General features: G+C 42.6%; 1 protein-coding gene across 3 annotated transcripts in view; it reads left to right on the top strand.

Annotated features, from left to right (window-relative positions):
• Positions 1–1500: 1500 nt before the first annotated feature.
• Positions 1501–22869, top strand: part of LOC122563625 (transcription factor HIVEP3) — a 393299-nt gene continuing 371930 nt past the window's right edge. For all 3 annotated transcript variants that reach the window (XM_043717599.1, XM_043717601.1, XM_043717598.1), the window contains exon 1: positions 1501–1817. The gene's annotated coding sequence lies outside the window, so the exon portion shown is untranslated. The remainder of the gene's footprint in view (positions 1818–22869) is intronic.

Below are 22869 nucleotides of genomic sequence, written 5' to 3'. Positions count from 1 at the left end.
CCGCCCCAAACCCCTCGCCGGCCTATCACCGTCCCCTTAACCTCCTTCCACCTATCGCACTCCCAACGCCCCTCCCCCAAGTCCCTCCTCCCTACCTTTTATCTTAACCTGCTTGGCACATTTTCCTCATTCCTGAAGAAGGGCTTATGCCTGTAACGTCGACTCTCCTGCTCCTTGGATGCTGCCTGACCTGCTGCGCTTTTCCAGCAACACATTTTCAGCTCTGATCTCCAGCATCTGCAGTTCTCACTTTCTCCTATATATATAATGAGGTTGGTACAACAGAACTTCCATGGTGTCCCCTTCCATCAGGTCTCAGTCCCATGTGATATGTCAGTATTTTCCCATATTTTCTTATGCTCAGTAGCTATGGTCAAAGTACTGACAGTTTACTCCAAAAAGTGTAGCAAAACAAAATTGTTCAATGGAAACAAAATGCTGGCAACCTGGAGTATAAACTGAAAGTTCTGCAAATACATCTGTAGAAGGAAACAGGGTTAGTTAAAGTTTCAAGTGAGTACGACTCGTTCAGAACTGACTATATTTCTGAATGCCTCTGCAATATTTCTCTACCGAGTGTTTTTTTAATGCATTTTTATAAGCATTTATTTACAGAACACCTCCTCACCGAGTAACCAGTTTTTGTTGTGTTCCTTTTTATACCTGTTTGATCCAACCAGATGGTGCCAGTATAGGAACTAAGTTCCCTCAGAGGCTTTGCTTTTCTGGTTCCACTGGGTCAGTGCTGCCTTCTTCCACTGTTGACCCCAGTGAGGTCCTGGAGCTGAATCTTTTCGGTTCCTGGAGACTTCAGGATATTCTAGAATATCTGTAACCTACAATTGACTCTGAACCTGCAGAATGCAGTGTCTTCCAGACCCGCTAATGTGAACTCTCAGGTTTTCAAAGTGTTTTGCCAGACAATTACCTGCGGGGGAAGCGTGACTGCTTTCCAACATGCAGTCTTGTCAAAGTCACGGCAAACCTGAGAAAGGATGACGGAAGAACACATTTTAAGTTGGCCTCGGAAGGGTTAAATGCAAAATAACTCTTTCTTTCTCGGTTGGAATTCGCCTGACACCCAAGCAATACTGTTATTCCCAGCGCCGTTCAGAAAATAAACAGGACGGAATGTTTGTACGTGATTGCATGTTGCAGGCAGTGTGCTTGTGTACCTGCCTCCCTGCACTCTGCTTGGCCACTTTTCCTGGGATAAGCTTTGAATTGCTGACAATTGACTGGTGGTAATACGCCATTCTGTCACCCCATCGTAACTTCTGTCTCCTCACACACACACACACAGCTTATTTAAAAAAAGAGCTGAACTTTGACACATATCTGCTGACACCCTTGTGGAGTCCACACCGAGTGACGTCCTCCCTCTATTTCTTACTTTTTTTTCACGAAAAGGGAACAGGAAACACGCCTCCTCTCGTACAAGCCTGTGTGCCGGCAGTCTGTGTGTGTATGTGTGTGTGTGAGAGAGAGAGAGAGAGGAGACGGGGTCAGGAGCTGAGCTCCTTCAGCAATGAGCCCAGTCTGTCGCGGCTGCATTGTGAAGCAGCCAGCACCGATGTTGTATTACCATTGACATTTCCTGCTCCAGGCGCCAGCCAATAAGCTCATAGCAGCGCCGGAGCGACGACACATGAAATATGATAATTTGCTGCTTGATAGCCAGAGAGAGAAGCACTGGTCCTATTGCGATGGTTTCCCTGACAGGGCCAGACAGATGGGGCTTGTTTCCAGTGGGTGCCGGGATGAGGGGGTGCTGAATGACTTTACCTCTGGGAGAAGCAGAGGACACCGTTATCCAGGTGAGAGCAGAGGGACACATGGCCTGTGTGTGTGTGTGTGTGCATTTCTGCTTGTGCATGTGTGTTTGCAATGAGTAGGTGGATATTTCTGTGCCTAATGATGCTGTGGCTCCCGGTGGCTCGCCAGCGTTTCATTTATTTCTCCTCCCAATTCATTTTCATTCTATGGTGAAAAGCTTGAATGTTGTATATTTTGTGCTGTCGCATCTCCCATTTTGGAATAACGATTTAATTCTTGCCTACTGCGTTGGCTGGCAGTGAATTATTATAAGCCTCTTCCCCCCCCCCCCCCCCCTTTAGTTCTCAGAGAGAGAATGAAATCAAATACCCTTTTACAGTGCGCTGCTGCTTTCTCTCTGAAAGCAGGTGCCTGCGGGAGATATTGCAAGACTGTGCAGCTAGGAAGATATTGCAGCAGAGTGCTGGAGAGGTAGGGAGGGGACAAGGAGAGGGATCGGTCTGGAAGCCACAGTCAGGGTGTATTGCGACCCGCATTTAGTCAGGACTGGCAATGGGGAGAGACGCGAGTATTTTTTTTCTCTTGCTGTCAGTTGGTGCCTTTGGGGGTTTCATGTTGCCTCCTCACGGCAGTGGAGTGCAAGCTACTGAGTTGCTGAGCTCACTCGAGTACCTTAAAGACGCTTCTAGAGGCCTTGAGTGAACCTAGGAGCAGTGGCTGAAGACAGGGGTGAAGGGCTGGGGTTGTTGAGGGGGGAAGAGAAAAAGCTGCTTCATCGTAACCCTTCAGGTACCAGGCTGTAGTGCCGGTGCCATAGCAACACAGTATTGGCCATTAATCATTAATTTAATAGGAGGATGGTGACATCATTGCACAGGTCTGCAGCCTTATTTTAAGAATGAAAATAATAGTAAACCCCAAAGATCTTTGGGAATTTTATGCAAGTGTATTTCTGTGCAAAATAAAATATTCAATTTTTAAAAAGACCAGAAATGAAATAGGATCATACAAAAAAGAATCACTATTTAGTTATTTGAGGTGCTTTAGCTTCTGCGATGCGGGGCAAACAGACTCTTGGGTTCCAAAGCATCTATGAGGATACAGTCTTTGTGCAGCATGAGTGGTCGGAGTACGAGTTGACAGCAGGCAGTCTGTCAGAGGGCAAAGCTGTTAGGGGTGTTTAACAATTATTGTGGGTTTCCATAAGATTGACGTAGAGAAACTAATTTTGGTTCTCGGGAGATCAAAACTGGATGCCGTAAAGATAACATAATCACTAATAAATCCAGTAGGAAACTCAGGAGGAGCTCTTTTGTATTGAGAGGTAACAATCCAGAACTCGTGATGACCAGTACTATTTGTGACAAGCAGTATGGATGCATTTAAGGGCCCATCTCCATTCTTTGAAATCAGTATTATTCTTTGTCAGCTTAAAGTCACTGACTTGAACTCAGATGATCCACAGGGCTGGTAATGTTGGAAATCATTAGGGAGAAGTTTTGATTTTGTTCTGCTCCCCTCTGCCTGCATATTGGTGAGGTGAAGCAGTGGAACAGAGGGCAAAGCCTGCATTAATTTAAATCACTCCTGTGTGAGCCAGTGGCCAATGTCAATGAGAGGGGAGTGGGAGGAAAGGTGGAGGTGAGCAACTTGACCTGTTATAGCCTCGCCTGAGGTCCATGCATTGCCTGGTCGGAAAGCCAACAGGAGAGTGGAACACATGTTGGTTGTACTGTTCTGACTCCGTTCCTGACAAGAGTGCTGAGCTCAGTTTTTGCCCACATTGCCATCTGAGCTAAAGAATCAGACCTGGGATGTTCTGGCTGACGTCTAGGCAGACGAATGATGACAATCAGAAAAAGACTATCCAGCTTGTGCCACAATACTTATATCCTCTCCTTTCAACTCCACTTACTACACTCCACCCAAAACAATGTGCTTCACCTGGGAAGAGGCAAACATCCAAATCAGAGCAGGGAAATTTCAGAATCAAACATATCTGGAAGATTTCACTCTGAGCCCCTTAACCGAAGGAAACTAGTTCGTGAGCTTACTCCGGCTAAGATTTATGTGCAGAGTAATCGGGGCCATCTCTATATTGTAATTTTTGTGAGTTGGTTTAACTGTATGAAGTAAAGGCACAGTATAACAGCATTTCTTGAATCACAAAGTAACTCGGAACCATCATCTGGTGTGTGACACCTTTCTTGACTTTTGACTCCATGTAGCAGAAATATTTTCTGACAGAGGCCATGTATTAGGGCTGGCAATGTTAAAGTGAATTACAACTGGATTTCTCCAGGGTTTCAATTAAGATTTAATAACAGTTCTGCTCTGTTGAGTATGGTAACTCAGTTCTTGTCTCCTGTCTTTTAAAAAATAAATGCAAAGTCTTACATCAAATTACCTCTCACACAGTTTTCAAAACATTGACCTTTTATTGGGTCCAACTAGATATCTAACTGACAATGCCTTTGTAGTGCAAGCTTTGATAGTGAAGTGTTGGTGTACCTTTCATTGTCAGAATGGGAGACATGGAAACCTGATGCTTCACTCACTGTGTCCCCACAAAGGCACATTCCCCCAGGAGCAAGTGCCTATTTGACTTTTTGAGATATGCACAGGTGTTGAATTTTCATCATATATGGAGCATGGTGATACATATTTTTTTCAGTTCAAAACTGTGATGATCTATTTTTGTGAAGCATGGACATTGGGAGTTGTGGGTCCAAGGCTGACAAATGGAGTTGTGGAAGCAAGGCAAGTAAATGGAGTTGAGATACAGATTAGACATGATCTGATTGAATGGCAGAACCCAGGATAGGGGTAGAATGACTGACTTCTGCTCCTGTGCACCTTATCCTGGGATTGCCAGTGTGAAATCCATTTAGGAATGTTAGTTCAGTTGCTTCTTAAAGAACTCAACTGATTTTCTGCCTATTTTAATGCAAAGCAGAAAATTGGACAAAAACAAAATTGCTGGATAAACTCAGCAGGTCTAGCAGCACCTGAGATGAGAAAGCAGAGTTAATGTTTCAAGTCCAGTGACCCTTCTTCAGAACTGTTACATGTGGAATGTTTTGTGTCACACCAAATGAATGAATAGCTAGCGACAAACCTCTGGGAGTCTGAAGTGATCCTTAATCCTTACTGTGTAGCTATCCCTCACAATGACACTGCTCTGCTAAGCCCTTCAACTTCAGATCAGAAATTTTGTGAAAAAAAAATGATTCCATACAGTCAATGCTCAATAATATTAAGAGCATTCTTTTTCTCACAGCTTGATTTTATATTCTGGTATAGATGGTTGTCCAGTAACACTCTTTTAAAACATTAATTTAATTCTTCATGCAATATTAGAGAGAGAACTTTTCAAGGAAGGGTACATCTTACTGTAGCTAGCTTATACAGTATTTTATGCATTATGTGAGGGTGTTGCTGACTAAGCCAACAATTATTGCCAGTCCCTAATTCAAAGGGAAGTTAAGAGTCAGCCACATTACTGTGACTCTGCAGTCACATGTAGGCCAGACGAGGTAAGGATGGCAGTTTCTTTCCCTTAAGGGCATTAGTGAACCAAATGAGTTTTTTTCTGACAATCAGAAATGGATTCATTGTCATCATTAGACTCTTAATTATCGATTTTTGTTGAATTCAAATTCCACCATCTGCCATGGCAGGATTCAAACATAGGTCCCCAGAATATTACCAGGATCTCGAGGTTAACAGCTCAGTGATAATACCATTAGGCTGTCACCTCCCTTATATGTGAAGAATCCTAGCATTTATTAACGCTCTGCATGTCCCCCGTTAGGCCCACAAATGAACAATAAAATTGGTAAGCAGCAAACAAAACTAACCAAAAAAGATCAGCTAGGACAAAGGTGGATTTCCAGATTGTGATAATTGGTTAAAATCAATGGTTTTGCCAAAATAATCCTATGAAGTCATGCCTGTGTAGGTGTGGTTGGTGGGGTATAAATTGACAAGTATTCAAGCTCCTGTCAACCAAACCTAAATATTTATGGGCATTAGTGAGGTTTGGATTACCATCCTGAGTGGTGTTTATTCCTGGAGGTTATACCACTGACCTCCAGCTGACCCATCCTCATACTCTGACCGTTGGCCATCCATCAAAGCCACGCTCACACTGTGCAACCTTCCCATAACAGTTTGAGAACTGATTGGATGTTTCTTGTGTGTTTGTCAACATGGCCCCATTACTCACTACCTTCAGGATATGTAGACATTATTAAATAAAAGTATTCAAAGGTAATGATTTTTTAGTGTCCCTATGCTTTTCCTTTGATAATTCATGGAATATGGGCCATTGCTAGCATCGGCAAAATATATTCCCTATCCCTCATTGTCCTTGAAGAGGTGTTGGTGAGCCACCACTTGACAGCTGAGTGACAAGCCAGATGTTTACAGAGCATTTAAGAGACAAATGCATTGCTGTGGGTCTGGAGTCACAGGTACTCCAGACTGGATAAGAATGGCAGAATTCCTTCCTTAAAGTGGAATGGTCAATATGCTGGGTTTTTATGGCAATCTGGTAATTAAATATTGCCATTATTGTTAATGGCCTTTTGTTCCAGTTTCTATTAGTTAAAGGAATTTAAATTCCCCAGCTACCTTTTCTGCTTCAGTATTCTGAAAATTAGCCTTCAATTCTTGGAGGGTTGACAACTTAAGACTGAGGACAGGATCACGCTAGGCTGTTCGTGACTGAGCAGTCTTCCAATGAGCACTGAAGAGTGATAGAGTGCTTGGATGAGGAATAAGGGGGGGCATTATTTTCCTTAGAGATGTATCATGCCAAGAATCAACAATTGTATTTCAGGAAAAAGGAGAAGTAAGGAAAACAAAAGACACTACTTAATTCAAATCAACCAATTCCATATATCTCGAAGCTCTTTGCTCTGTTAGGGTCTCATCAGCACCCTTAGGTCAGCATGATGGCTCAGTGGTTAGCATTGCTGCTTCACAGCACCAGGGGCCCGGTTGAACTCCACCCTCTTGCAACTGATGGTGTGCAGTTCGCATGTTCACCTTGTATTTGCATGGGTTTCCATCAGGTGCTCCGGTTTCCTTCCACAGCCTAAAGATGTGCAAATTAGGTGGATTGGCCATACTAAATTACGAAGTGTCCAGGGTTGTGTAGATTAGGTGTGTTAGCCAAGGGAAATGCAGGATTACAGAAATAGAGATGGGTCTGAGTGTTGGTGTGGACTTGCTGGGCCGAATGGCCTCTTTCTACATTGTAGAGATTCTAAGGATCCTTCATCCCCATTTGCTATTCACCTTGAGGTATTGTGTTATACCTGGCAGGGATACAGGTTCATCAACTCAGGCTTTCAAAAGGAAACATAATTTAAGAGTGAAACCAACTATTGCACGGCTGATTAATGTTTTAGTTCCCAGAAATGTTTGGTTGCATGTTGAATTCCATTTCCAATCATCATTAATAATTAGTTTCTTTTTCAAACCTAACTGTGACAGATGATATGACTCAATACTTGTGACAGAATAATTTTCAATTTTTTAAAAGTTTTCTTTTCTCTAAAACAGTACAAATGTCTGAATGATAACTTTTTTTCAATTTTTTCAGTTATTCAGTGTATGTTTATGAAATCTGTTTTGTGCAGGGTTGGCAGATGTGCTGTTTTATAGGAAATAGTTTATTATTTATTTGCTTATGAAGGTCTTGTTTGCTTTATCTCACCCACGTTATTCCGCTGGCTCACTGTAATTATCTTCAACTACATATATTAAAGGTATCGTCTTAATTGTGTGCTATGTATTTTGAGAGCTTTGTAAAAGTTGGTATGAGATAATTATGTTGGGTTGGTGAGGTTTGATGTATCATTTCTGTACACTGTGAATTTCTGCATACTATGTGTTGAACGTATTGTTGAGGAAGTGTGCATGCAGTAAAGTTAGTGTAATGAAGAGAGTATCTGCAATACTTTGACATTGTACATAACCCTGTGATGGTGGTTCCCAAAGCTTTTCACTCTGTGATCCCATTTTGAGGCTTGAAAATCCCTGTCACCCAGCTAGTCAGGTAGGGAATGATAGTGGAGGTGGTGGTAGGGGTGAGGGACGAAGACGGTGGGCATGCAATGAGAATGGATGTGGATAGCAGAAAATGGAGAGCTGTGAGAGTCAAGGAGGTGATTTTGAATGTAAGGTTTTCAAATAAAGAACATTTCCCTTTCCACTGGAACTTTTGGAATGGGAATCAGAATTTAAAGTGTGACCAGCTAGTCCAGATCAATAGTTAATTTATTGTAAGGATTTCAAGGTGGCTGTCAGCTCTTAGCACTTGGTCAGAGCTCCATGCAGCCATTTCTTCCCTCTAAACCAGGAGATCCAGGTTCAATTCCCATCTGTTCCGAAGGTTTAGATTAGATTCCCTACAGTGTGGAAACAGGCCCTTCGGCCCAACAAGTCCTCACCGATCCTCTGAAGAGCAACCCACCCAGACCCATTCCCCTACACCTAAAACTATGGGCAATTTAGCATGGCCAATTTACCTAACCTGCACATCTTTGGACTGTGGGAGGAAACCCACGCAGGCACGGGGAGAATGTGCAAACTCCACACAGACAGTTACCCGAGGCAGGAATTGAACCTGGGTCCCTGGCGTTGTGAGGCAGCAGTGTTAACCACTGAGCCACCTTGCCGCCCAAAGGTGTGTAATAATGTCCCTGAACAGGTTGATCAGAAAACATCTACAGTCGTTGCTACCCCAAAATTTGCAATTCAAATATTTTGGTTCAGTACCCAACTGAGTGTCACAAGGTAACCTGTTGGTGCATTATTTATTACTTTAGTGCCCTGTGATATATTTGTCTATGTAGGGAGCAGAACTCCATTGTTACATATTTTGAGCAGTGCAAGCTAAGATAATGGTCTGAGATATGGATGCAGAATACATACGGACAGTATCTGCAATACGCAGGTTCTATGCATGCTATTATATCCTGTGACATGTTGGTATAGTAAATGTCAGCATGATACACTGGGATATGTTTGTGCAGAATATATTGATTCTCTATGATGTATAAGTATCGCATAAGTTCATTTTTTACTCTATGATCTGGATACAGTATATGTGCTTATTCAGTATTGCATAATATGTCAATATTCCAGTCTTTCAGTAATTAATTACGGTTGAAGAGATGATGCTGAATATTCCTTGCTGTGTCATTTTTCCAAAGGCATTGATTCATGTTGGAATACATTTTCCTTGGACATCAGGTCACTTCTGGTACTGTGTCTGTGAAGCTGTTCTTCAGGTGGAAGCCGGGATAGCATGTATCATCTGGATTTCTAACTGTGTGAGGAATCACAATTGTGCCTAACACTGATCTGGCTTGACACACACTCAGGCTCTATCCAGTCGTGACACTGATTTGAGACCATGTCATTGCAGAAGTCATGGAATTGTCGTGGTTCGTCCAAATATGGTGCAGCTCAGAAGGACTCATGGTCTCCGAATCCTTATAGAACTGGCAGCTACTGGACTAACCTGGCCATTGTCAGAGTGACACCTTGCTGAAAAACCCTGCTGCGTTGCTGTCAGAGCATGTGTGATGTTGGTTGGACCTCTAATTATCTTGGTACATGCACTGTACCAAGTAGAGATGTACTGATGAAGGAGGTAGTAGGCAGCAGCTATGTAGTACCCTAAAGTCTTGTGACAATAAACCGCTGATATGTTCAAACACAACACATTTATTAAATATGCTATATATATGATAAATACAAAATCTATGTCTGTTGGTTTGAACCATTTTGCCACTGTGAATTTGCAGTTTGAAGTTTCATCGGATTCCTTGACTCATTTATTCAATCCAAAAATATTTTCAAAAAAAAGGTAATATAGTTCCCAACAAATGGCATAGTAAGATCAGCAATTTTAAAGATGGCAGGCGTGCACAACAATTACATTATGTGTTACTTGTTACAGTTTTCTTTGTCTTGCTCCCTTTCTTGTCCAATTCTGATCATTATCAGAAATGAAGGACTTTAGGTATCTGGAGAGACAGGAGAACTGGTCTCCTTAGAACAGAGAAGTTGAAGGGAAGACTTGAGAGACATGTTCAAAATTATATATGAGGTTAGGAGGAACTCTTTCTGGTGTTTGAGAGGTTGGCAACCAAAAGGCAAAGATTCAAGGTAAGAGATAGATTATGCTCTGCTTGAAAGGGTGGTGGAAGCAGATTCAGTGATAACTTGCAAAAGGAAATTGAATAAATGTTGAGCAAACAAATGTGGGGCTATGGAGAAAAAGAAAGGGAATCGGTTAACTTGGATGTCTTTTGCAATGATGCAACACAGGTCTGTTGGGCCATTTGGGCTCCTTCTGTGCTGTATGATTTGATAATTCGATGACTGTTGTCTCTGTGCTGGGATATATGGTTCTACAGGAATGTGATAGTATTTTGGTAACATATCTGAGTGGCAAACTTCAACTGGCTTAAGTTTCACACAACCCTTAGTATTTTTTGTGGGGTTGAAGAGCATTGGCAGCAATTCAGTGGGGTTACAGGGGCAAGTGGGAACGTAACAAGAGCCTGAGTGAAGGTATGGTTGAAACAGTAGCTTTGTAGAAGGCTTTTGAAGTTGAGCACAGCTGATAAAGGGATAAGATTTTGTAAGGGTGTTTCAGGGTGTTGGCATTCTTGAAGGTTCTGCCAAGGGTAGTGGAGAAGAAGCATGCACAATAGATCAGCATTGGAAGAGTGGACAATGAATACGGAGCCCATACAGTGAATAAAGTGTAGAATTTCCATAGTCCTACTGGAGCATGGGGCTGCTCTCTCATCAAACAGAGATGACTTATAGTGGTTTAACCTGAGGGTCACCATACCTCAGGCAAGGGAAGAGATCGAGAAGGAATGTCCTTCATGATAAACCTCTGTCAGTGTGAGAATCGCACCCATGCTGTTGGTATCATTGTGCTTGGCAAACCAACTGCCCAGCCAACTGAGCTAACCAACCCCCTGTGAGTAGTGTTGATGACCTATTTAGTGTTGATGGCTCCATTGTCAAGTTAACTTCCTTGTTCCCAGTGTCTGTACACACACACACACAAACACACTTTAAAATGGGGATTTGGATTTAAAAAGCCAAAGAGTGGGACTTCAATGATATGGAGGACTTGGAGACATTGGAGCTTGTTCTCCAAGTCAAAGAAGTTAAGGATGTAATTGACAGAGGCATTTGAAATCAGGAAGAGGAATTGAATTGACTAGGACTTCAGAAGAATGAGAGAATGGTCAAATGAAGAAGCTTGGCAAGGTGGATGCCAGGAGGTTGATTCCCTAACAGGGAGGCTTGAACACAAGGACTTTGTTTCAGATGAAGCTTCTAACCGTTTATGACTGTGAAGATGCAGGCTTGGCTCAGGGGTTTTGGTGTTTTGTGAGAACTATAACTTTGATGCACCCCACTCTCCTATTCTAGTACAGAGAAAATTGAGAAGTCCAGAATGTTATCTTTATTTGCTTGACATTCAAAACAGTGAATTTGGCACTCCTTAAAGGCTGGTGCCTTAGGTGATTACCTGGTTTGCCTATGTGGTCAGGTCATCCCTGTGACAAGGCAACATCTCTCAACTCAGAGGGGTGTGAATCATTGGAATTCTTTACCCTAGAGGGCTGTGGATGATTTTGGAGTGATTTCCCCTTATACACAGCATCTCAATTAATTATTTTGCAATTAATGGAATGCATAGAGCAGGTAGTTGATTATAACATTGCTGACTTAATTTTTAGATTACTTTACTTTCTTACAGTGTGGAAACAGGCCCTTTGGCCCAACAAGTCCACACTGGCCCGCTGAAGCGCACCCACCCAGACCCATTCCCCTACACCTAACACTATGGGCAATTTAGCGTGGCCAATTCACCTAACCTGCACATTTTTGGACTGTGGGAGGAAACCGCAGCACCCGGAGGAAACCCACTCAGACACGGGGAGAATGTGCAAGCTCCACACAGTCAGTCGCCTGAGGCGGGAATTGAACCTAGGTCTCTGGCGCTGTGAGGCAGCAGTGCTAACCACTGTGCCACCGTGCCGCCCACAAATGCTTCTGACCAGAATAAATCTCCTTTCAACAGTAACCAGAAGGTACAAGTTTAAGGTAATTGGAAAAACAAACAGAGAAGAAGGTTATGAGAAATTATTTTATGCTGAGAGTTGCTGTAATCTGGAATGTGCGGCCTACACGGTATGAAATACTTTCACTGTAACATTGTAACGATTGTAACATTCAAAAGGGAGCTGGATAAGTAATTGACAGGCAGTATTTTGGAGGGCTATAGTGGAAGACAAGGGGAGTGGATCTAATTGGGACAGTTTTACAAAAGAACCAGCACAGCCACGATGGGTCAAATGGTCTCCATCCATGTTGTATGATTCCATGATGTTAACCCACTGACCCATTTGAGGTGAACCAAGCTAGTAATTTGATTGAGCGGGGCTTGGTCAACTCTGTCTTTCACCCACCCTCAGAAAGAAAAAAAAATCACTGCCTACTGCTTCTTTTACTCATGCAAACACCAGACTCTGGAAAAATCTGCAAGCTTGACTAACTGCAGAGACGCCACCGAGAAAGGAGTGTGGGATGTGTGTGGTCACTTTCTCTCAGTCACAACTAATAGTTCAAGGTCAAAAACATACAAGATGACTGTCTGTTTTCTCTAGAAATGAAAGGAACACCATCTTTATGCTTAAAAGGCCTGAGATGAATTTTGGCCTTGTTAGAATCGGTAATTGTATCGTAATTTCATGCAGTGTCAACCTGCAGAGAGTTTCAAATTAAGTATTACAGCCAGCTCAACTGTGAATAATATCAGAAGTTCTACCTTCTTTAATTATGATATTTAAATTACTTACCATCAGTGGAATGATTAGGTTGGGAATGTGACTGTTGTGAATGACTTTTTTTTTTACACATTCATACTCTACTGCTGTTACATAAGCCTAATTTCATGTCCATGGGGGAAATCAGAGGATTTTACACACAAACATACTGAAACCTTAACAAAAACAAAACCAGGTGCTAGTAGAACATTGTATCCTTCCCTACAGTATTGTATTGAATCCTATCCAATGGCTTACTATAATCTTGATTAGGGTCGTATTGATGGGAATATAGGAAGAGGGGGAGGGTATTCAGCTCCACAGGGCTATCTCGCTCTTCATGACTGATCTGTATCTTAGCTCCATCAACCCACTTTGTTTCTGGAAACTGTTATACCTCTGCTAAACAAAATTTCATCAACCTCATTTTTGAAAATTTCCATTGACTGCTGTCCTTTGCGCTGTTCTGGTGGAGAGTACTCCAGATTTATCCTAACCCTTTGTGAGAAAATGCTTTCTGACATCATCCCTTAACAACCTAGCTCAACTCCTTTAATCATTTTAAATACCTCAATTAGTATCACCATGTTAATCCTCTGTTTTCAAGGGAATACAAACCTTTTCTCAATAGAACCTTATTAACTCTGGCATCATTTTCTAATCATCATCTGTCAGCCCGTACCTTTGCTGCTTTTTGAAGAGAAACATCAGCTGAAAAATAATATTCTTTAGTTCCTCACTTTTTAATGGTTTGGGTTTCATTAGTTCTATGATGTTAACCAACTAACCCATTCTGCTCCCCTATGTAAAGGGAACAATTAATTTGTTTTGTGGCTGATAACCTAGCATCCTTTATAGTTTCAATTAAGAGCAGAAAAATAACAAAGGGAGATCTTGATAAGGGTTGTCTAAGTGTCGCTGTTCGGGGCACAGTCAGTACTTAGGCTTTGAAACATCATTCACTTAGGATGTTTTAAGCTGTGATTTAAAACATACTGTGGAATGATCTTGGGGATAAATGAATTAAAAATACAAGATCAGGCAGGCACATTACTGCCTCACGGTGCCAGAGACATGGGTTTGATTCCAGCTTTGGGCAACTGTGTGGAGTTTGCACGTTTCCTCCAACAGTCCAAAGATATGCAGGTTAGGTGGATAAGCCATGCCAAATTGCCTTGTAGTGTGCAGGCGAGGTGGGCTAAGTATAGTAAATATGGGGTTACGGGGATTGAGAGTCTGTGCAAACTTGATGGACTGAATGACCTCTATCTGCACTGTAGGGGTTCTATTCCATTCATCTGGTTGGCTTTATTTGGGCTTTTGTTTAAGCACTCCTCCAAAATATTACACCTCTGATAATGCAACAGTTGGTTTGTCTTTTTTGTGCTGAACTCTAGTTAGCCAGTTCAAAGCCTTGTGTAGCTAAGTTACACTTACTTGTACCTGTTGGTGTCAGCCTGGGCAGAGGCTCTCACCTCTGAGTAAGAGACCTATGGGTTCAAGTCCCATCCCAGAAACTTGAATGTGTAATTTAGACTGACACATCTACATTGTGCTAAGGGAGTGCTACTCTTTCAGGGATGCTGTGTCTCAGATGTGACATTAAAATGAGGCCCTCTCAGTTGGATGTAAAAGATACCATTGTAATATTTTAAAGACAGCAGTGATTTCTCCCCATCCCCCAGGCCAAAGTTTATATTCAGTGAACAATACTAAAAGCAATAATGTAAAACAAAGAACTGCAGATGCTGAAGATCTGAACTAAAACAGAAATTGCTGGAGAAACTCATCAGACCTGGCAGCGTCTGTGGAGAGAAAGCAGAGTTAATGTTTCAAGTCCAGTAACTAAAAAAAATTGCCTTGACATGATCATGTTACTAGTTGTAAATAATTCCCTTCTTTTTCATTTTAAACAAGAAGAAGGGAATATTTGCATTTAGATAGTGTGCACTGTAATGGTGCTCCAAAGCATTTTATAGCCAATGAAGTCCAGTTCAGTCACCATTGCAATGTAGGAATGGGAGCAGCCAATTTATTCACAGCAAGCTCCCACAAATAACAATGCAATAATGTTTAGTTAATCTGTTCATGTTAGCAATATTGGTTGAAGGATACACATTAATTACCTCATTGAGAACTCCTGTGTTTTTCTTTATAACTTGACCAATCCACAAGGATCTTGTGATCTACTGTCAGAAAGCATAACACTTCTGATTTGGGATTCTTATTCCATTTTTAAACTGTCTCTGTGACTCATTTGACAATTACACTGCCCATTGTGCAACAAAAATGTTTGAGCTTTTGGATTGGACTGGGTTATCTGGCCTCAGTCATGGTTAAGATAGGGGTTGCTACAACTAGCAGGAATATTCCATGACTCTTCTGTGCAATAAGATCTTGATCCAGTGATCTTAACTGAAAGTCTGTACGTATGGAGTTTTAAAAATTGTACTAGCAGGACATGAGTGTTGTGGGCAAGGCTGGCATTTATTTCCTTCTCCTAATTGCCCTTGTGGAGGGGGTGGAGAACACATTCCACCCATGTGCTGTAGATATACCCGCAATGCTGTTAGAGGGGTTCCAGACTTTTGACCTGGTTATAGTGGAGGAACAGTGGTATCGTTGCCAGTCTAGATTGTGTGTAACTTGGAGAGTAACTTCCAGTGGTGATGTTCTTGCTCATTACTGCACTTGCTGTTTTAGGTGCTTATGGTCATGGGTTTGGAAGGTGCTGACAGTGCTCCTTGTAGAGGCACATGTTGCTGTCACGGTGGTAGAGGGAATAAATGGTTAAGCTGGTGGACAGGCTGCCAGTGATGATCTGATGAAGATTGGGCTGAGCTGTTATAATTCTCCTGACCTTCAATTAGTCAACACTTAGTGCCTAAACTCTGGCCACTTAGGCAGGATTTGAGGTGGTCACCCTCTGTGCAGGGACCCGTATTCCATTGAGAGTAATAAGAAGAGAGAAAAAATGGTAAACATATCATTTGGAAAGCCAAATTTATGTTATATCTTGTGAGAACGAAATGTCACCAAACAAGAAGAATGAAATTTCATTTCAGAGTAGACTAAGAGCTAGTCAAATGTGAAGCAATATGTGATTGTACAATGTGACCTTAAAATTGCCTGGAATGACTGAACTTCAAAATATGGAAGCAAAATCTCCAGACTGCACAAAGGTAGCTTATGTTGTAACATACCACTTGTTTTAAATTAGTGGACCTTTGCTTCCACTTTTCATAGAATGATAGAATACAGTGGAAGGTAATTTGTTCTTTGTGGCTGAGCCAACTCTTTGGAAGAGCTAGCCACTTCATTCCACTTATCGTGTCATTCATCAAAAGGCCACACAATCATCGCACCCTCATTCAAACTCCAGCTTCATAGAACGTAAAGAACAAATCTTGCCTGTGAATGGTGTCATGAATGTTGTTGCCAGAAAGCTGAAACATGGGGGACAAGTCCAGGGAGTTTGCTTGAAGAGAACTGCAGAAACATTAAAGTCAAATGCACTGATGCGTAATGTAACAGTGTTCAGGGGCTGGGCTGTGGGAAAGTGTTGAGGTGGAAATGTGTTGCTGGAAAAGCGCAGCAGGTCAGGCAGCATCTAGGGAACAGGAGAATCGACGTTTCGGGCATTAGCCCTTCTTCAGGAATGAGGAAAGTTGGTCCAGCAGGCTAAGATAAAAGATAGGGAGGAGGGACTTGGGGGAGGGGCGTCGGAAATGTGATAGGTGGGAAAGAGGACAAGGTGAGGGTGATAGGTCAGACTGGGGGGGGGGCGGAGAGGTCGGGAAGAGGATTGCAGGTTAGGAAGGCGGTGCTGAATTCGATGGATTTGACTGAGACAAGGTGGGGGGAGGGGAAATGAGGAAACTGGTGAAATCCGAGTTCATCCCTTGTGGTTGGAGGGTTCCTAGGCGGAAGATGAGGCGCTCTTCCTCCAACCGTCGTGTTGTTGTGGTCTGGTGATGGAGGAGTCCAAAAACCTGCATATCCTTGTGGGCGCAAGTCTTGCACCTCCTGCGGTTGCAGGGGAGGGTGCCGGGAGTGGAGGTTGGGTTGGTGGGGGGTGTGGGTCTGACGGGGGAGTCACGGAGGGAGTGGTCTTTACGGAATGCTGATAGGGGAGGGGAGGGAAATATATCCTTGGTGGTGGGGTCCGTTTGGAGGTGGCGGAAATGACGGCGGATGATGCGCTGTACATGGAGGTTAGTGGGGTGGTAGGTGAGGACCAGTGGGGTTGAGGGTAAATGTAAGGGCAGTAAGGGTTTGTGAAACAAAATGAATGAGAGGAAATGAAGAAAAAAGACTTTGTATCTTGGATACTGTTCATTATTGCACACAGTCTGTGCCATGGAGATTCTGTGTGGGCTTGTGGCACAATGGTAGCGCATCTAACTCCAGATCAGAAGATTGCGCATTCAGATCACGTTAGGCTCACGGAAGCTCAATTTCTGGGGTGGCACGGTTGCTCAGTGGTTAGCACTGCTGTCTCACGGTACCAAGGTCCCAGGTTTGATTCCAACCTTGGGTGATTGTCTGTGTGGAGTTTGCACATTCTCCCCCTGTCTGTGTGGGTTTCCTCCAGGTACTCCGGTTTCCTCCAGGTACTCCAGTTTCCTCCCACATTCCAAAGATGTGCAGATCAGGTGAATTGGCCATGTCAAATTGACCATAGTTGTTAGGTGTGTTAGTCAGGGGAGGGTGGGTTACTCTTCAGAGGATCAGTGTGAACTTGTTGGGCTGAAGGGCCTGTTTCCACACTGTAGGGAATCTAATCATAATGATACTGTTATTTCGTGTTGATGTTGAAACCTGTAACTTGTTAGAAGATTTGGAAGATTTGGAAAATGAAGAGCTTTGAGATATTTAGAAAAGGTTGCACTTAGAGGTGCCGTAAGAAGTTCTGATTGTAAGCCAGTATATGGTGGGGGTCAAGCATCAAGGTGGGAGAAAATCATTATACTGACTTACTTCCAGAAACGTGTTATCAAGCAGCTCACCTGAAAATAAAATAGTTAAGAAAAGGAGACAGAACTATAATATCTTTCTTGTTGAGAGTTTAGCTTCAAAGTGATTATTTACAGTTTTTCAGGCTGACTGTTTCTCTAGAATATGCTGGTGGGTGTTAGATGATCCCTCGGCTCTTGTATGTGTTTCTAGAGGATGAATATTCTTCCAAATTAATTTTGCCTGGGTACTTATTACCCTCAATCCCATTCCCTTACACCATGCACTGATCTTCCCTACCTTAGGTTCCTTCCACTTCTGCTTAGCACCAGTTTTCTCCCATAAAGATTACAAGAGTACAGTGAAACGCTAACACCTGGTTCTATTTCACCAATCGTGCAAGTTCTTGTGCGTCAATGACAAGTGACTTTTTTAGTTCATTAACTTCAAGAAGTCATGCTTCAATTTCCACTAAATTAATAACTCTGAAATTCTACAGGGCACAGTACCTCATAGATCCTCAATGTATCAACAAAAATAATAGTTTTTGCATATATAGGGTAGCTTTCACAATGTTAGGGAGTCTTGAAGTGGCTTTCGAGTTAATGAAACACTTTGAAGTCTGCTCGACATTGCAAAGTAGGAAATGTGGTCATCAGTTTAGCACATGGCAAGCTCACACAAAAAGCAAAGTGATAATGATTGGAGAAACTGTTTTTGTGATTTTAATTGAGAGAAAAATATGGCCAGGACATTCGGGAGACCCCCCTCGAATTCTTAGAAATATAGAAGCTCTTATGGGTGGCAAAGAAGGTGGAGTGAGCGTTGATTTCAGATGGAACCACTAGCAATGCAGCTCTCCTACAGTACTGCACTGGAGTGTCAACTATGTTTTTATATGGAATTCTCTGGAGAGGGATGTCAACTCATGACCTCTTGACTCAGAGGTGAGTGTGACACTCTGAACCATGGTAGGGATTCAGTAGAAGTCCTGAAAAATCACAAAGCAGCTGTTTTTGTTTGGTGGTGGAGTTTGGTTTTCTTCCACAAGAGTAATCCCAAAAAATTGCAGAGTCAGTGATCTGGAAATATGAGAGTGCCTGGTTTTGGACTCTCGGATGGTTGTTGGAGTGTACTTTGGGAGGGTGAAGGGTTAACACCTTGCACCAGAATCAACCGTGGTCCATGTTGACGCTCCTCTGTGAGGTGCTGTAGGGATGACTTCTTTATGTTTTTGAACTTGGAACTTGGGGGTGGCACGGTGGCTCTGTGGTTAGCACTGCTGCCTCACAGCGCCAGGGACCCGGGTTCAATACCCGCCTCGGGCAACTGTCTGCGTGGAGTTTGCACATTCGCCCTGTGTCTGCGTGGGTTTGCTCTGGGTGCTCCAGTTTCCTCCCACAGTCCAAAGATGTGCAGGTTAGGTGAATTGGCTATGCTAAATTGCCCATAGTGTTAGGTGCATGAGTCGGGGTATATGTAGGGGAATGGGTCTGGGTGGATTGCTCTTCGGAGGGTCAGTGTGGACTTGTCGGGCTGAAGGGCCTGTTTCCACACTGTAGGGAATCTATTCTAATACTGAGGTCTGAGGTTCCTGACGTACATAGTCTTGAAGCTCAGTGATGGGGCTTGCTGCAATGGGACAAACCACTGATGGATCCAGGGCCTCAGGCAGACATCAAGTCCCTGCTTTGCCCATGCAAAGGAACCAACACTTGCTTCAGGTATGGATAAATAATGCATTTGCCCTTGCCTGGTGATGTACTTGCTTGCTTCCTGTCTGCCATTTGGTATCTAAAAAGCAAACATTTTGCACCCAATTTCTATTCTGTATGATTTAATAGTTCTTTTATCATGGGTACTGTTTGTTGACTCTCAAACTTTCCTGTCCCTTTCCTGTGTAAGGTTCCTGCTTAAATCGGCAGTAGCAGCTAGTAATTTCCTACCTGTGTATCTGTAAACACTTATGTCATCTTTGGCATTTTACCAGGTTGATGAAAGATTTCCTGTATTCACAGTACTGTTTGCTGTTAATATTTGGCAGCAAATGCAATTGATACACTGATTTTGCAAGAGACGACAGCCTTGTGGTAATATTGATAATTCAGAGGCCCAGACTCATTCTTGGTAACATGGGTTCAAATTTCAGGTGGCAACTAATCAAATTCAAATTAAATTAATTGAACATTTTGAATATAATGCAAATCTAAATAATTGTAACCATAAGACTGCCTTCAATTGTCATAAAAACCTATCTGTTTCACTAATATTCTTTAGGGAAGGAAATCCACTGTACATCCATAGCCAGGTCTTCATGTAACTCCAGACCCACAGCAATGTGATTGAAACGTAACTGCTGAGTAGGACAATTTGGAATGGGCTTCAAATTCTGGTACTGCTGGTGGAGCCCATATCTCAAGGACATGAACTTGGCAGTGGGAGTAGATGTTCAGTCTATTGAACTGCTTTCCCATCCAATACGTTAATGGTAGATGTTCTTCTCCCAGTCCCGTCTTCCCACACTCACACGTACCCTTTTAGATTGATGGTCTTTAGAAATCTACTAGGAGAAAGTGAGGACTGCAGATTCTGGAGATCAGAGTCATGATTCCTGATGAAGGGCTTATACCCAAAACGTCGATTCTCCTGCTCCTCGGATGCTGCCTGACCTGCTGTGTTTTTGCAGCACCACACTCTCAACCCTGGTATTTAGAAATCTGCCAGTCTCTACTTTAAACACACCCAGTGACCGAGCTTCCACAGTTTGCTGGCATAGAGAATCCCAAGGATTCACATCAGTCTGAGTTAAACAATAGCTTCTCATTTGGTCCTCAGTGGTCTGACTTTGAAATTGTGTTTGTTGGTTCTAAAATCCTCAATCAGGGGATACCTCTCCACTGTGTTTACCCTGTCAATCCTCAGAAATATTTTGTAGGTATTGATGCCACTTTCTTTCGTTCTTTATTTCATTTAGAGAATACAGGGTCATTTTTCCCATTCTCTCTTCATAGAATAGAACTGTTATCCCAGGAACAAATCTGAAGTATGGTTGTTGTGCTCTCTCTGTGGTAATAAAGGTACAGGGACCAAAATTGCACATGGTATTCCCAGTATGGTCTAACTAAGATTCTATGCAATTGTAACAAGACTTTACTGCTCCCCTGCTCACATATTCTTGTGATAAAGGTGAACAAACCAGTATCCTTCTTAATTGCTTGCTGCCTTCCTTTACTTAATAATGTGGGTACGTGGACCCATTGTACATCAATGCTTTCTAACCCATTACCATTTAAGAAATACTCTGCACATCTATTCCATCTGTTAATCAACGTGGGTAATCTCACATTTTCCATTTGCCATGTTGTTTCCCACTCACTCAGTCACTTTGTATCTTCCTCACAGCACAGATCTCTACCTGGTCTTGTATAATCCGCAATCTTAGAAATAGAGTCGTGGACTCATCCAGCACGAAACAGACCCTTTGATCCAACTATTCCACATCCTAAACTAAAATAGTCCCACCCAACTCTACTTGCCCCAAATGCCTCCAAACTTTTCCTATTCATGTATTTATCCAAATGTTTTTTAAATGTTGCAACTGGACCTGCATCCACCATTTTCTCTGGCAGTACATTCCACATACAAATCACTATCTGCCTAAAAGAATTGCCCCTTACGCCTTTTTAAAATTTTTATCCTCTCACTTTAAAAATCCCCCACTTTAAGGAAAAGACCTTTGCAATGCAATTTATCTATACCCATCATGATTTTATAAACCTCCACACAGTCACCCCTCAACCTCCTATGCTCCAATGAGAAAAATCCCAACCTACCAAATCTATTTTTATAATTCAAGCCCTCCATTCCTAGCAACACCCTGGTAAATCTTTTCTGAACCCTTTCCAGTTTAATAATATCTCTCTTATAACAGGTCGACCAGAACTGCACACTGTACTCCAGAACAGGACTGACCAACACCCTGTACAACCTCAATTTGATATTCCAACTTGTATACTCAAAGATCTGACTAATGACGGCAAGCGTGCTAAATACTTTCTTAACCACCCTGTCTACTTGTGATGTAAATTTCAAAGAATTATGTACCTGAATTCTAGGTTTCTCTGTTCTATAGCCCTACCCAAAGGCATATCATTAATTGTAGAAGTCCTGCCCTTGTTTGTTTTACTAAAATGCAGTACCTCGCATTTATCCAAATTAAACTTCATCTGCCATTCCTCAGACCATTGACCCAAATGTTCAAAATCTCTTTGTAATCTTAGGTATCTTTCTTCACTGTCCACTATAGCACCAATTTTGGAATCCCGACAGTGTGGAAGCAGGCCATTCGGCCCGATGAGTCCACACTGACCCTCCTAAAAGCATCCCACCCAGACCATCCCTGAAGTCCCTGTAACCCTACATTCCCCATGGCTAACCCACCTAGCTTGCACATCCCTGGACACTCTGGGCAATTTAGCATGGCCATACATCTAACCTGCGCATACTTGGACTGTGGGAGGAAACCAGAGCACCCGGAGGAAACCCATGCAACCACGGGGAGAATGTTCAAACTCCACACAGACAATCACCTGAGGCTGGCATTGAACCCAGATCCCTGGCGTTGTGAGCCACCATTCCATTTTGCTGATAAGCTTTGATGATGTAAAGTGGAAGAAGGCTTGAGTGGAGTATAAAAGCTGCAATGCACCAGTTGGACTGAATGGTCTGTTTCAGTGCTGTAATTATATGGAACATACAGGTATAGATTTTTGTTACTGACTTCGATGTGTAGAGCAGTAAAATTTCCTAATCTGTGGTGTCTGACTTGAGAGAAACAGACACCAAAAATGGGATCTTTGTTTCTGGGATGGTGGGTGTGGCTTACCACAGGCCTTCTAAACAGCAAGGTGACAGGCTAAAAGGTCCACCTTGGTGTTGTGGAACTTTATTCGAGCTATAATAAAAGCAGATGGACCCAATTTCCATGCCAGTATCCCCATAAATCCCCATGGGCTCCCACACCCTCCATGCCAATCTATTCTACCCCATTCACCATCCTTTTCAGTTGAATTTTTCAATTTTTCCAATTTTTCAGTTGAATAAAGGGAACTATGGAGCTATGAGGGAGGAGCCGGCCAAAGTTCAATGGTGCAATACCTTAGCAGGGATGACACTGGAGGAACAATGGCAGATATTTCTGTGTATAATGCAGAAGTTGCAGGATCAGTTCATTTCAAAAAGGAAGAAAGATCCTAGGAGG

The sequence above is a fragment of the Chiloscyllium plagiosum genome, chromosome 27 (assembly GCF_004010195.1).
Source record: "Chiloscyllium plagiosum isolate BGI_BamShark_2017 chromosome 27, ASM401019v2, whole genome shotgun sequence".
Lineage (NCBI taxonomy): Eukaryota > Metazoa > Chordata > Chondrichthyes > Orectolobiformes > Hemiscylliidae > Chiloscyllium > Chiloscyllium plagiosum.
Note: the sequence above shows the minus strand (reverse complement) of the source record. Positions and strands in the feature narration are given on the sequence as shown.